This window comes from Cornus florida, unplaced genomic scaffold (genome assembly GCF_030987335.1).
Source record: "Cornus florida cultivar Cherokee Brave unplaced genomic scaffold, ASM3098733v1 CherokeeBrave_3.0.0_Hap2_Chr03, whole genome shotgun sequence".
NCBI lineage: Eukaryota > Viridiplantae > Streptophyta > Magnoliopsida > Cornales > Cornaceae > Cornus > Cornus florida.
The window spans coordinates 57,040,681-57,056,644 of NW_026775573.1; positions in this window are offsets into that span (position 1 = coordinate 57,040,681).

The following is a 15,964-nucleotide window of genomic DNA, read 5'->3' on the forward strand; positions in this document are numbered from 1 at the left end:
TAATCTCTCCTAAATTTCAAAACATTCCTTGTTTATCTTCTTTTCTTTTGTATCTAATTACAAACTTTTCATCCAAATTTAATTGTGTAAACATGATTATCACCAAATAAAAATAGATCTATTAGATTTTTCTATCGAAAAAATTATTTAATTTGGTATAATATGTCGTTCATGTATTATATATAACATGTAATTCTGTATTTGAGAGAAGGAATATCATCATTTGTGATAAAGTCAATGTAGGCCTAGGGTCATTCCCCCGCATGGCCCCACTCTTTATAATATGTGGTGTGTGTGTGTGTGTGTATATATATATATATATATATATATATATATATATATATATATATATTTCTAGAACAGTATTTGATTTTATATTCAAAACACAGAAACAATATATATGTCTACATACTAATAATATTATACTCTTTATTCATTAACCAGAGTAAATATATATTTTTTCTTTTCCTGAGTAAATATATATTTTTTTTCTTTTGCTTTCATATTTTACTTATCTTTTGTTTTATATCTTTTTTCTTATAATCAATGTTTTTTTTTTTTTTTAATCCGCTTTTGGCATTAATATATATATATATATATATATATATATATATAACCTACATTTTTATCGAATATCCGTTTATTAATAAATCGGATTCGGATTAACTTACAAAATATCTGTCGGATTATCAGATTGGATCGGATCGACTAAAATGCTTATCGGATTCGAATCGGATCAGGCCTGATCCGGTCTGAATCTTATCCATTTACAGGTCTACTTATAATGCAGATTCCTTCCTTGAGTTGGTTAGGGAATGCGTTTGGGCCGACTAGGCCTTATCGTCGTTCTCGTAATTGGCCTGGCCAGGTGTTTGGGCCTTTGGCGCTTGTTCTACTTCTGGATGTCCATTTATTACTTAGAGCATCTCTAGTAATCTGTTATGATGTGTAAATTTTTTTTATCTCAATAATCTGTTAAGATACACTGCCATATCACAAATATGTAAAATTGTTGTGTATTTTACATAATATATCCTTTCGCATCCCTCTTTCTCATTCCATTAACAAATCAACCTATATTAAGTAGGTTTGTAAAAATTATGTGGGGGTCCAAGCATGATATTAGTTGGTTATTATTGGGGGATATATTTTTATACAAAAGGAATAAAACAACCGTCAGAGCTAAAAATAAATAATCTAAAAATGTTGTATAAATTTATTATGACACATCATATTTACATAAAAAATATGCACAATGGTGGAGATGTTCTTAGTTATGAGCTTTTGATATGTATATGTCGCCTACTGATTGAAGGAGAATTTTCCCCCCTCGCTTTACTTTTAATTTGGTTTATTAATTGTAACGACCCAACTCCTCGTGGATCCGGATCATTAAATGGGTCCTTACCTGACCCAAAAACGTCCGAGGGTAATACGGTCATTTCACGTTAAATTTAAATATCAAGGTCCGAAAAGGGCAAGATAGTAATTTACCATATTTTAATAAATTAAGACTCAAAGGACGTCATAGTCTTTTACGTGTATTACATAATTGATAAAATGAGGTTCGAGACAATATAGACCTTCCAGTGGTTAAAATGTAATTATTGCATTTATTTGGGTCATAACATATTACTTGCAACATTAATTGGTGTCAAAGTGTAATTTAAGAACTTAAATAGTAATTACATATGTAACATAAACTGGTCGACGTATGGAACTTTACGTCGACTGGTTTGGGATAAGATACCGGTCGACGTATGGGAAGTTATACGTCGACTGGTTTGGAACGTGAGCAACAATGACCCACACTACTAGGATACCGGTCGACGTATGGGAAGCCACACGTCGACTGGTTCTGGAAAATTCACAATTCCACTTACTACTATCCAGTGATAACCCAAATATACCAACATTTGGTGATTCAACCACCCACGCCACTACACTCACGTGCATGATCACATACATTTCAACAATAAATTACAATTTCAATAACCACGTCTGCATAAATTATAACACGTTACTTAAAACCCACTAAAGGATTTAGTGACTAACACTTAATTACATTACTCCAGGGGCCATATACCAATCATTTTACATGTTGCAAAAAAAAATACATATTGAGTCGACATTTTTACAAAATTAGGCCCAAATACAAAAAGTAACAAAAAAAGACATTTTCCTACTCCAAGCTAAGGCTGAGTTGGATTATCGTTAGCTACCTCTTTTCCATGTCCTGAAAAAATGATAAATATAGTGGGGTGAGCAATTTGCTCAGTATGTGGCACCTAAGACGCACCTCATGAGACCCCGTGAATCCAAAACAAAGGATAGGCCAATAGGAGTCGGGGTCATACAAATGTAGGGGAAAGTACAACATGGTTACCAATCTCTACACAATTTAATAAGGTGCAATGTAGATGCAATGCATGCCGATGTCACTCCACATTTTCACAATTAAAATCATCGCTTTCAAACTGTTAATACAACCCACCCTTTGGTGACCCCGCAGTGACGCGAGAGGAGGATTGGCTAGTGTCCCTGACCCTTGGTAGCCCCGCGGCGTCATTATGGGCCTAGCTAGCTCAACCACGCTAGGGCAACTCCCTAGTCCCCTCTAGGCTATATAAACCTCCGGCCCTTTGGTACCCCCGCGGTGACCGAGTTTTCCAAAACACTTTCATCAAAATATTCTTTCCCAAAACTCCCCATTTTTATTTCAAGAACAATTTCTTCCCTTCATGAAACCCAATGGTGTACATGCATGTCTCAGGATCTCAATACTATGAAAATGAGGAATTTGACACAACACAAGTAAGCATGTTCTCATACTTTTAATATTTAAACAATAATGGATCATCACAAAATACGATAGGGCATGCTTTCCTACACCATTCATAGCATGTGAACAATACAATAGGCATAACTCACAATATAAGCATGTTTTCCATATAATACAATCAAGACAAGTCTTCACATATTCACATATATACAATCAAGACAATTTAGGCTACAATTAACACAATTAAGCATGTTATAACACAATTCATGTAGATTGACTCACAAAGGTGCATGAATAATGTGAATTAGGAAGCCCCTACCTCAAATTGAGCAAAACCCTTAAAATGATCAAGAATTTCGAAATCCAAGGGAAGCACCAAAGCTGGAATTGCTTACACTAGCGCGTAGAGCTCATCGCGCTCTCTGTTTCGCCTCAAACGTCACTCAAAAATTCCAAAAATTGAGAGAGTTATCTTGACTCAAAGCTTGAAGCAAAAGAAGGAAGAAAAATGAAGATGAAAGAGAGTAAGAAGGAGAATAGCGGGGAAAGAGAAATGAGGGAGCAAAATAGTGGTCTCTAGACTACTTTTGAGATAGTGGTGGGCCCCACAGTTTCTTTTTATTTTCTCTTTTTCTTTAATCTTCCATTTACACCACATACACATACAATGCACCACATACAAATACCACTTAATCCACATAATCTAAAATGCCTAAAAATGCAAATGGACCAAACCACCATCCCGAACGACAAACGTGAAAAGACAGAAATACCCTTGTCTCTACGAATTTCCAGAAAAATGAAAAATACTGAAAATTGGAAACGTTACATTAATGTAATTCAAATGACATATCTTTCCTTGAGAGAGAATCCTATGCTTTTCTATGCAACAACCGTATATCCCAACTTTATACTAAAATGAAAAGAAGAATGAGAGCTCCTAAATCCCACTGGCCTCCCTACCGGAATTCCCATCCTAACCGCCTTAAACCACCCTTCCTACCTGCCAAAAACCACCTCCATGACAACTATCACCATCCTAAGTCATCACTGCACTCTTTCTTTCCCAAAAAAACATAGTTCAGCAGCACCTCAGTCTGCATTACCTGCCCACAAAAAGCATGTAACAACAGCACATAAAGAGAATTCCCAACCAAACCACCTCAAAGCCCCATTTTTACCACCATCCACATCTCATTACCAAGATCATCTCACTCTCTCGCCAACTAAACCTCACCCTCATATCTCAATCCTTAAAATACCTCCTCAACACAATACTGAACCTCCCCTCAAATCCACACCCTCTCACCCACAACCCTATCTAGTTAAATCCACAAAAAAAGTATCATTTTCATCCCCTTCAAAATGTGGACACAAACCAAAGTTTATTGATGACCACAATTATATTCTGGATGACATTGACCCCCACAACACACAATCATTGATTGATGATATTTTCAGGCTACGTGTGGAATTGCTTGAGTTCAAGAACAACTACAGACACATGCACCTTCTTGAAGAGGTTAAATGGCTGAGGGGCATCATTGGTGATGGACTGAAGAATCAAGTTATGTTGCGAGCAAGGGTAAATGAGCTTAGTGATCAAATCATTACTTCCAACCATCCACTAACACCACAAACATTGGATCTTTCGGCCTAGGCAAATGAAGCAACATCCATTCCTTCCATTAACCATGTAAAACTAGTTCCACAACCCTGCTCCTCTACCACCACCACCACACCAGAGCCACCATAGAAACCACCTTGAAAACAGTGCATTTCAATGTGTAAATTTGAATTCAAATGTAAAATTGGACACAATAAACACTAACCCATACCTTTTTTTACCAAATCAGCATCACATCAGGCTTACTCTAGGCAATACCACTGACAAAAATTGCACCTCATATGAACCAGCTGGCACATCTCAAAACCTTCCTATAACCACTAGTCCAAACCATGCTGATATACTTACTCAAATCCCAACACCTATACAACATGACCCTAACCATAATTCCATCACAACCATACCTACAAAATATAATCTCCAAAAGCCAACCAAACCAGTTCCCATAACTATCTCATCCCCTACCTCACCAGACATTAGACAAAATAATGAGACCTTCACTTAGACAACTATTGTACCTAAACCCCCCTCCTCGTACCCCACTATAATTCATCCATATCCTAGAATCTACAAACAACACCATCTCTCCACCACATGACATTGAACTTGCTGGACTCTCCCTCCTAAAGACCAGTCTCCTTGGTTACTTTGTGCGCAAAAGCCTCTCTTTTGAAATGGCTAAGGATATAACCACAGACCTTTGGAAAGATAAGGGACTTCTCAAAGTCACAAGTTCGGAGAAAGGGATTTTTGAATTCCATTTCTCCTCTCTTACTCAATGCAACCAAATTATCTCTAAAGGTCTTTGGTTCTTCTCAAACAAACCTTTAATCATAAACCTTTGGGAACCAGGTTTCAAAAAGTGCCTCCACTCTTCGATCCCAATGTGGATTAAACTCCATGGCTTACCTCTACACTATTGGACAGAACATGGACTGAGCTATATCTCAAACAATCTTGGACATCCACTGTTTACTGATTCTACCACCATATCCAAGCCAAAGACAAGATTTGCAAAGGTATGTGTCAATGTTTTGGCTTCCTTTGACTTTCTTTCAATTCTCAAGCTTCACATGAGTTCAGGTAAGACTGTTGAAGTCCATGTTGAGTATCTAAATTGTCTTTCAATCGGTTATTCTTGTTTGAACTTTGGCCATACCAGTAAAACATGATATGGCTCCTTATCCAAATCACACAAATCAAAGCATCCTAGCCCAAACCAAGACTGGAAAATTATACCATTCAAGAGCACAAAACCTTACAAAAATCTAGTTCACAGAAATAACAAAACCCTACCTGACCCTTCCCCAAGCCCTTTAACCAACCCAAACTCAGCATTACCACCAAATGTACCATTATATTCAGGCCAAAACATCATCACCCACTATTTCAAACCTAATGAAAACTTCAAAATTAACCTTAATCCTTACCAACCCACACATATAGAATCCATTGTCCCTCCATCCCCAACCCTTGATAACTCCCCTATAACTAAAATGACCTACACTGTAACTTCCCACCATCTTCTACCTGTTGAACCTGAGAGTTTATCCTTCTCTGAATCTGATTCAGTCACTAGCTTTCTAACTACACTTGGTATAACCAAAGATAAGAGAGAACATTATCCTTAAAAAAACAGTTACCAAACCAGAAAAGGATTTTACTCCCAAGTGGAAGTTTTTTCAATACCATTAAATGGTATCAATAACAATATGGAACATAAGGGGCTGAGTGACCCTTTGAAACAGCTTGAAGTAAATAAGCTTCTTAGAGAAAAAAAAGGGTGGACCTTGCTGCAATCATTGAGTTCAACATTGCAAAATTGAAATGGTCTATAAGTTTATTGCCAACACATGAAAACTGGCATACAATTACAATTTCACACCATTTGGCAGGATTTGGGTTCTATGGAACCCCTCCTCAGTTCATATACAAGTCCTTCATTGCACTAAACAGGCAATGCATTGTTCTGTCACCATCCTCAGTTGCAGAACCACTTTTAATGCATCTTTCGTCTATGGAACCAGTGAATACCTAGAAAGGTCATCTTTATGGAGTGACATTGAGAGGCACTCTACATCCAATGCTTCTACACCATAGATTCTTGGTAGGGGTTTTAACATAATCAAATCTGTTTCTAAGAATTTTGGAGGCTCAAAAAAGACTACTACTGCTATGCTTAACTTCAGAAAATGGCTACACAATTCTAACCTTGATGACCTAAACTACTTTGGCATCTTCCACACTTGGACAAACAAAAGCATTGGTGTTGCTAATATCTCCAAGAAACTGGATAGAGTCTTAATAAATGACTCATGGCACCACTGATTTCCACTATCTCACTGCACTTTCCTACCTTATGGTGTATCTGATAATACTCCTATGCTCATTAACCTTGGCAACCCTAGGCCAGTGAGGAGAACTCCCTTTAGGTTTTTTAATTATTGGAGCAACAATGAAGATTTCATCCCTTTTATCCATGCCGATTGGTGCAAACCTGTGAAAGGTTATCCCATGTTTCAGGTCCTAACTAAGCTTAAAAGTCTCAAACAACCACTGAAGAAGAAGTTCTCCACTAGTATTGATGCACTAAAGGTTGAAGTTCACCTACTTTCCCACTGCCAGCCCTTGATTCACGACCCAATGACCCTACACTTAGAAATCAAGAGAAAACCCTACTCTTAACCTATTCCAGACTATGTGTTGCTAAGGAGCAAACATAAAGACAAAAATCTAGGGTGCAGTGGCTTAAGGAAGGGGACCTCAACACCGTATTATTCTAAAAATCTGTTGTTTCAAGACTTAATAGGACAAAATCTCCTCAATCACTACAACAACTGGGGTACTGCTTGATACTGAACCAACCATCAAATAAGAGTTTGTCACACATTTTACCATAGTCTTTGGGATGAATCCTCACCCTTATCCAGGTACAAACCATTTAAATCCATATGTCCATACAACTGTACCCTCACACTTCATTCCATCATTCACCTCTATTCCCACAAATGTTGAAATCATGTAATGCATGTTCTCTTTGAGCAGTAACAAAGCCCTTGGACCTGATGGGTATAATGCTTTCTTTTACAAGAAAGCTCGGCCTGTTGTAGGACCTGACATAACCTTAGCCATCAAACAATTCTTCACAAATAGGAAATTACATAGAGAAGTTAACTTAACATACCTTGCACTTGTCCCAAAGACCTTAAACCCTACAGCACTGAATGATTTCAGGCCAATCTTATGTTGTTCCACCATTTATAAGTCATCTCCACACTCCTTGCAAATAAGCTTAAACCCATACCCCTTTACATAATTGGACCAGCACAATCAGTATTTGTTCAGGGAAGAGTTATTGAGGATAACATCCTTTTGGCCCAAAGGCTCCCAAATGGTTACCACAGGAATGGTATATCCCCAAGCTGTGCCATCAAAATTGATATAAAAAAGGCCTTTGTGATACACCTGGATTTCCGGATGCGGATTGGCCAGGCCCACGCCCAATTACCCAAAGATATCAAACCAATTAGCAATAAACGAACATAGAATACAATTAAGATATATATGAATAAATAAAATTGCTGAAAGAAAACTAAAATGAAAATCAAGGAACTAAACCTCAGAATAAATTTTATAAATAAAAAACTATTCTGATACATTCAACTTCTCTATTTCTAATACAACTCGGGAATCCATCTGGTGGACCCCTTATAAAACTCCAACACTGAACAACAACAACTGAAGGAAATCCAATGCTAAACCATGAAGAAAACTCCTACGTCGTCGGAAGAATGAGTGACCGTCTTTACTCAGCACGAACAAGCTCTAAGACTGGAACCGTCCGATACCTAAAAAATAATAGTGGGTTAGGCCCACGAACAAGTTCTATCCTAACTATAATCCAAACAGAGACCCGATATGCAGATATATCCTAGATGTCTCAACCATATCTATATAGTCCGTAAATAAATATAGATATCCACACTACAGGACTCTCACTGGACTATGATGAGGGTCTCAACCTAAATAGAAGGCAACATGCAAAACGCATCTGAGTGGGCATGACTACCTAAGCCTAACAAGGTATACCTCAACCAACATAGCCAGCTACACATCCTACTGCATATACGCTCCCTAACTGTCGACTATGAGACTCAAGCTTATATCGCGGTACCATAATTATATATATAAATTCCATCCAAATGCAATGTTGTGCCAGTCTACTGTTCGTCGCCAAAACACAACATATAATTAGGATTTAATTGTATTAATTAAATCTCTATCCTTTCTAATACAGAAATATAAACAGCCATCCAATATGTCGTTCAACTGTTTTAATTGACTGGACATGAAACCATATAGGATTTAATTATTTTAGTTAATCCATTCCGTATGTATGAATGGGTAGGAATTAACGTTTTGATCTAATCCGTCCCTCCATATGCCACCGTCCCATACCGGTGCATATAATGCATATGATCCGTAAATGATGCAACACTTTAAACAGTACATCAAATAAAATCCACATAATCCATGTAGTTGATAAAAACAGAATTTAAACAGTTCATCAACTAAAAATCCATAATAATATCCATGTAATTGACAAGACAAAGTTTAATCGTTCGTCAATTTAAAATCTTGAATCCATCCATGTAATTGACGAGACAAGATTTAGTAGTTCATCAATTCAAAATCTAGTATACATCCATGTAATTGACAGAATATAATTTTCTAATTCTTCAATTGAAAACCAGACCAACCTCCATGTAATTGACAGAAAATACTTTACTAATTCTTCAATTAACAGCCAGACCAACATCCATGTAATTGACAGAAAATATGTAATTAATTCTTCAATTAAATCCAGGAGAAATATAACAAAATCTAATATGTATAAGACCCTATTATGCATCCAAACCAACTTTAAAAATCCTATTTCAGTTATCTAGGTTGCTAAAATAAATGTAAGCACTAAATATTGTACATCCGTCAACCATGTGCGACATTGCTTAAAACTTCCACACGGTAAATACCATTAGCATATAGAAATAAATTATGCATTGTGGGTTCAAAAATAGCTTAATATCATGTTTAGAGTCCATGCTACAATCCGTTAAATTGTTAAAACAAGATTTAAGAATTTAGTCATTCCTATCCGTTAGCAGCGCACAAAGTTGCTTATTTTATACTATTTATTCCATTTGCACTACGGATTAAATTATGCAATTAGAGAGTTTAAAACCCCATGAAATTACTTTTAAAATTCTTATTCTAGTCCTTGAAACAATTCAGAATCCCAAACACATCCAAAACAGTGCCCAAAACTGCTCCGGAACTCACCAAAATCACTCCAGAATGTACCAAAACCATAGAGCCTGCTCTCAAGAAGATGGAGCAGGCTCCAAGCACCTTAGAGCCTGCTCCCTAGACCTTGGAGCCAGCTCTGTGAAGAGGGGAGCCGGCTCTGTGAACAGGGGAGCCGGCTCTCTCTTTCCCTTTCTGAGAGTACTGCTCCTTCTCGCTTCGTCTGCTTCGTTTTCGGCCGTTTCTAACCCTGCTGTTCTACATCAAAACTGAACCTAAGGGTCTTAAATTACATCCATTATTATTCTAGACCTTTGATTATAACAGTAAGACTTTCATCTGCCCCATTGTTTAATTTGGAGCCTTGTTAAAAGCTGACTCTGCAATTAAATCCACACATTCTGATCCGCGATAAACTTACCGATATAGACAGTCAATCGGTAATTCAATTTATCAAAATTCAACTAACTAAAAATTTTCCACATACCTCATGCACCTCTTCTTTGTTTAGATGTTCGGTCTCACATTCATGTTTCTGACATCCTATTTCTTTAACACAAATAAGTGTCTATGAGACTTCCTATCTAATTGCGAAAGAATATAAAATCTTTCCATCCTTCCAAAAGTCAGCAATTTTCGAGCAACAACTATTTGTTGCGAACTGTGACCTAAGGAAAAAAAAAATTCCATATTATTTGTGCAAATGAAGAGACTTCGCTTCCTCCTCGCCATGCCACTCCGGCAACTCCTCCTAATGATATGCCCTCATAACTAAAATTCTTGATTAAGAATAGACTGATGAATAGTTAATCTATCTACTATCCTCAGTCAGTGTCATTCCAGTAAGTACTTGAATTAGTACAACATCCTTCTACTGATCTGGATTCAACTTTTGAAATTTCCAAGAAGATGTTCAGCAAAGTCAGTACCTTTGATAAATCATCGTGGCATTATAGTTTGCCAAACCAATCGTACTAGATTATTTGCCTCGTACTGCTGGTTTAAAATATACCACAAATATGCATGTCTAGGTTCAATAGGTTGGCTAAAGTTATGTATACTTACCAAATCCTATGACCACATGCTAAAAATCCTAGCGTAATTAATGCTATTCCTCCTAAAACGGTAGTTGGCTAATCACACACTTGTGTTCCCAACTAAACCACATTCCCAATCCTGAATACGAAACGAGAAAATTAAATACATAAGGTACATACAATAAAACAAAATATAATCCTACTTAAAACATCGTTCATTCTATAGAAGAAAGTCTCTTTTGGAATCAAACTCACCAGATTGATTTACAACAGTTGTTGTTTTTTTTTTTTATTTTTTTTTTTATTTTTATTTTTTATAGTTTTGTAGGTAATCATCCAATCTCGGAACATATCCTTTAACCATAGCTCAAAACAAAATCCATTTGCCTCAGCACATTCCAAAGGCTTAACCCCCATCCTCCTTATACACGGGATACAAACCATCTCACGTAGCTTTATAAAGCAACTTAGAACGTCATAACTTAATCACCATACCCTCTAGAATGTGATATAAAATCATTACTTCATTCCGCTAAGAACTCCATCCGATTCCTGAACCCTTGAAGAGGTCCTTTTAAAAGTAATCCAAAAGTTTAAAAATATGTAGGTTGATCCTCACTCACTCTACTCGTATCATTCACTATATTATTAGCGAATAAGATCACCCTCGTGTGATCCTTCATCTTCAAGATTCAGTATCCTCTTTCTTGGATACGTTGTAATCTCCTTCATTAGGATCCTCTTCGGACTCCTATTCCTTGTTTGTCTCCTTTATGAGAACAACTGAAACCGTGTTAGTCCTGTTAGGCGGTGACTTAAAACACACTCCTAAACTCTTCATTGGCTTATACTTTTTAAAAGTAGTGCCAACCAAAGCCAAACCTTCGATCCCAAGTTTTGCTTCTGACAAAGAACTCGATAACGTACTCCTTTACTCCTTGGGTTTATATCGCTTTCCTTGGACCCGATCCTCCTCCTAGTGTCAACCATTCTATGGAATATAATTGACATCTGCTCCTCTTAATGAACCGTAAATAGAGTATAACGAATCCTAATACGGCTTTAAGTTTTAAGAGACGCAACGGGGAAGTCATATAACGAAAGACACTCCTAAGGACACTAGAACTTGGAGTGCTCTGATACCAACTGTGATACCTCCGGATTTCAGGATGTGGGTTGGCCAGGCCCACGCCCGATTACCCGAGGATATCAAACCAATTAACAATAAACGAACACAGAATACAATTAAGATAAATATGAATAAATAAAATTGCTGAAAGAAAACTAAAATGAAAATCCAGAAACTGAAACCTCAGAATAAATTTTTTAAATAAGAAACTATTCTGATACATTCAACTTCTCCATTTCTAATATAACTCGGGAATCCATCTGGTGGACTCCTTATAAAACTCCAACACTGAACAACAACAACTAAAGGAAATTCAATGCTAAACCATGAAGAAAACTCCTATGTCATCAGAAGAATGAGTGACCGTCTCTACTCAGCACGAATAAGCTCTAAGACTGGAACCGTCCGATACCTAAAAAATAATAGTGGGTCAGGCCCCCGAATAAGTTCTATCCTAATTACAATCCAAACAGAGACCCGATACGCAGATACATCCTAGATATCTCAACAATATCTATATAGTCTGTAAATAAATAAATATATCCACACTATAGGACTCCCATTGGACTACGATGAGGATCTCAACCTGAATAAAAGGCGACATGCAAAACGCACCTGAGTGGGCATGACTACCTAAGCCTAATAGGGTATACCTCAACCAACATAGCCAGCTACACATTCTACTATATATACGCTCCCTAACCGTCGACTATGAGACTCAAGCTCATATCGCGGTACCATAATTATATATATAAATTCCATCCAAATACAATGTTATGCCGGTCAACTGTTTGTCGCCAAAACACAACATATAATTAGGATTTAAATGTTTTAATTAAATTCATATCCTTCATAATACAGAAATATAAACCACCATCCAATATGTCGTTTAACTGTTTTAATTGACAGGACATGACACCATGTAGGATTTAACTGTTTTAGTTAATCCATTCCGTATGTATGAATGGGTAGAAATTAACGTTTTGATCTAATCCGTCCCTCTATATACCACCGTCCCATACCGGTGCATATAATGCATATGATCCGTAAATGATGCAACACTTTAAACAGTACATCAAATAAAATTCACATAATCCATATAGTTGATAAAAATAGAATTTAAACAGTTCATCAACTAAAAATCCATAATAATATCCATGTAATTGAGGAGACAAAGTTTAATCGTTCGTCAATTTAAAATCCAGAATCCATCTATGTAATTGACGAGACAAGATTTAGTAGTTCATCAATTCAAAATCTAGTATACATCCATGTAATTGACAGAATATAATTTTCTAATTCCTCAATTGAAAACCAGACCAACCTCCATGTAATTGACGGAAAATACTTTACCAATTCTTCAATTAACAGCCAGACCAACATCCATGTAATTGACAGAAAATATGTAATTAATTCTTCAATTATATTAAGGAGAAACATAATATGCATCCAAACCAACTTTAAAAATCCTATTCCAATTATCTAGGTTGCTAAAATAAATGTACGCACTAAATACTGTACATCCGTCAACCGTGTGCGACATTGCTTAAAACTTCCACACGGTAAATACCATTAGCATATAGAAATAAATTATGCACTGTGGGTTCAAAAACAGCTTAATATCATGTTTAGAGTCCATGCTACAATCTGTTAAATTGTTAAAACAAAATTTAACAATTTAGTCCTTCCTATTCGTTAGCAGCGCACAAAGCTGCTTATTTTTATACTATTTATTAAATATGTAATTAGAGAGTTTAAAACCCCATGAAATTACTTTTAAAACTCTTATTCTAGTCCTTGAAACAATTCAGAATCCCAAACACGTCCAAAACAGTGCCCAAAATTACTCCGAAACTCACCAAAATCACTCCATAATGTACCAAAACCATAGAGCCTGCTCTCAAGAAGATGGAGCAGGCTCCAAGCACCTCAGAGCTGGTTCCCTAGACCTTGGAGCGGGCTTTGTGAAGAGGGGAGCCGGCTCCCAACCTCCTGGAGCCGACTCTCTCTCCCTCTCTGAAAGCACTGCTCCTCTTCGCTTCGTCTGCTTCGTTTCTGACCGTTTCTAACCTTACTGTTCTACATCAAAACTGAACCTAAGGGTCTTAAATTACATCCAATATTATTCCAGACCTTTGATTATAACAGTAAGACTTGATTACAACAATCAAACAACACCGATTTGTTATGCTTAAAAAACAGATGATGCACTCTATCCTTGCAAGAATTATTTCAGATAAAACTTAACACACAACAGATAATCAATTTAACATATATTACACATGCTAGATTTAATTAACATCCCATTAAATTCCTAGAGATCATCTAGGTATGCACAGAACACAGGCCAACGGGAGAGGGAAAGAAAAGAACTTGCTTGAGATTTTGATTCAAAACCTCGTCGTCGTCTTTCTAAGCTTTCTGACGACGTCCGTTCATTGTCAACCTCCTACTGCTCAACCTTCCCTCCTCCTAGGTCCATCCTTTAATCTGCAATCGAAACCCTAACGGCAAATCCCTCTGTTTTCCTTACAATCTCTCTCTCTCTGTTTTCTCTCTATAATACTGTACGTGCATAGGGTTCTAAAAACCCTTTTAAAGACGTACAATAGTATATATATAGACACCAATAAAACCCTAAGCCCAATTCTAATCAGCGATGGAAAACCTAATTAATTCCCTGTCTAGTCGGCGTGAGACATAAAAGACTAGAACCCTATTTTCACATTACAATTAGAAATACTACGTTAATCTAACTAATTCCATTTAAAAAGACTAATAAAACATTTAAATAATTAAAACTAATAATTCAATTACAGGAAATAAAATACAATTAAACAAACAAAAATTCAATTAAAAGAAATAAAACAAGGAATCAATTAATTATAGTAAACATCCAAAATTAAATAACAATTAATTCCATTTAACACCTATGTAAATAAAACACTTATTTACATACATAATCAAATAATTAGGTCAATAAAAGATAAACATGAAATCACATTAAACACATAATCAATTAAGCAATTTAAAATGCACCCAAAACAATTAATTAAATTCCAATTATATCCTTTTGAAAATTAGGGGTATTACAGCCTTTGACTCAGTCTGTTGGGACTTCCTCTTTGACACTTTGTAGCTTCTTGGATCTTCTGCAACCTTCTTGAATTGGGTCTAAGCATGTGTCTCTACCCCATCATTCACTATCTCCATCAATGGCGAGTTCAATGGGCACTTCCACAGTACTAAGGGTCTTAGACAAGAAGGTCACCTCTCCTCATTTTTATTTGTCATTGTCATGCAGGTGCTCTCAAACATTGTGGAAAAAACTATATCTGAAGGAAATTTCAAATTTCATTAGAGGTGTATGTGATACCCCTCGATTCTAGAGTCACGGGTGATCAAGTCCGAGCACAGATCCGAGGGATACCAAACAACTAAAGTATTTAATCGAACACATAATACAAAATAAATATAAGAATAATAAATCGCTGAAAGAAACTAAATAAAGAATCCTCAACTTAAATAATTAAACAGTCCTCCAAAAGAAACATCCAAATCCTCTGATACCATTACAACACGGAAATCCATAATGTGGAGCCCTAATAATCCCAAATGAATAAAAGAAATAAATCTAAAAACTAGAATATAAAGAGAATCCTACGTAGAATCAGAAGAATGATGTAGACTGTTTCTACTTAGCACGAACAAGCTCTATGTTTGAAACTGACGAACACCTGAAAAATAATAGTGGGTCAGGCCCACGAACAAGTCATTTCTACAACAACCCAAACAGAGACCGGAGAAAATACACATTTATAGCTAACCCATGTAATAACTACATAGTCTATAAATATATATAGATACACACTAAAAAGGGCTCCCACTGGACTATAGGGCGGCCTTAACCTGAATAGTAGGCAACATGCAAAATGCACATACAGTTGGTATGAGTACCTAGACCTACCAGAGCACACTATAATCCACTATAGCCAGATAACCACCCTATGCACTATACGCACCCTAACCACTAATCTTGAGATTCAAGTTCATATCATGGCACATATCCATATGTATAAAATTTA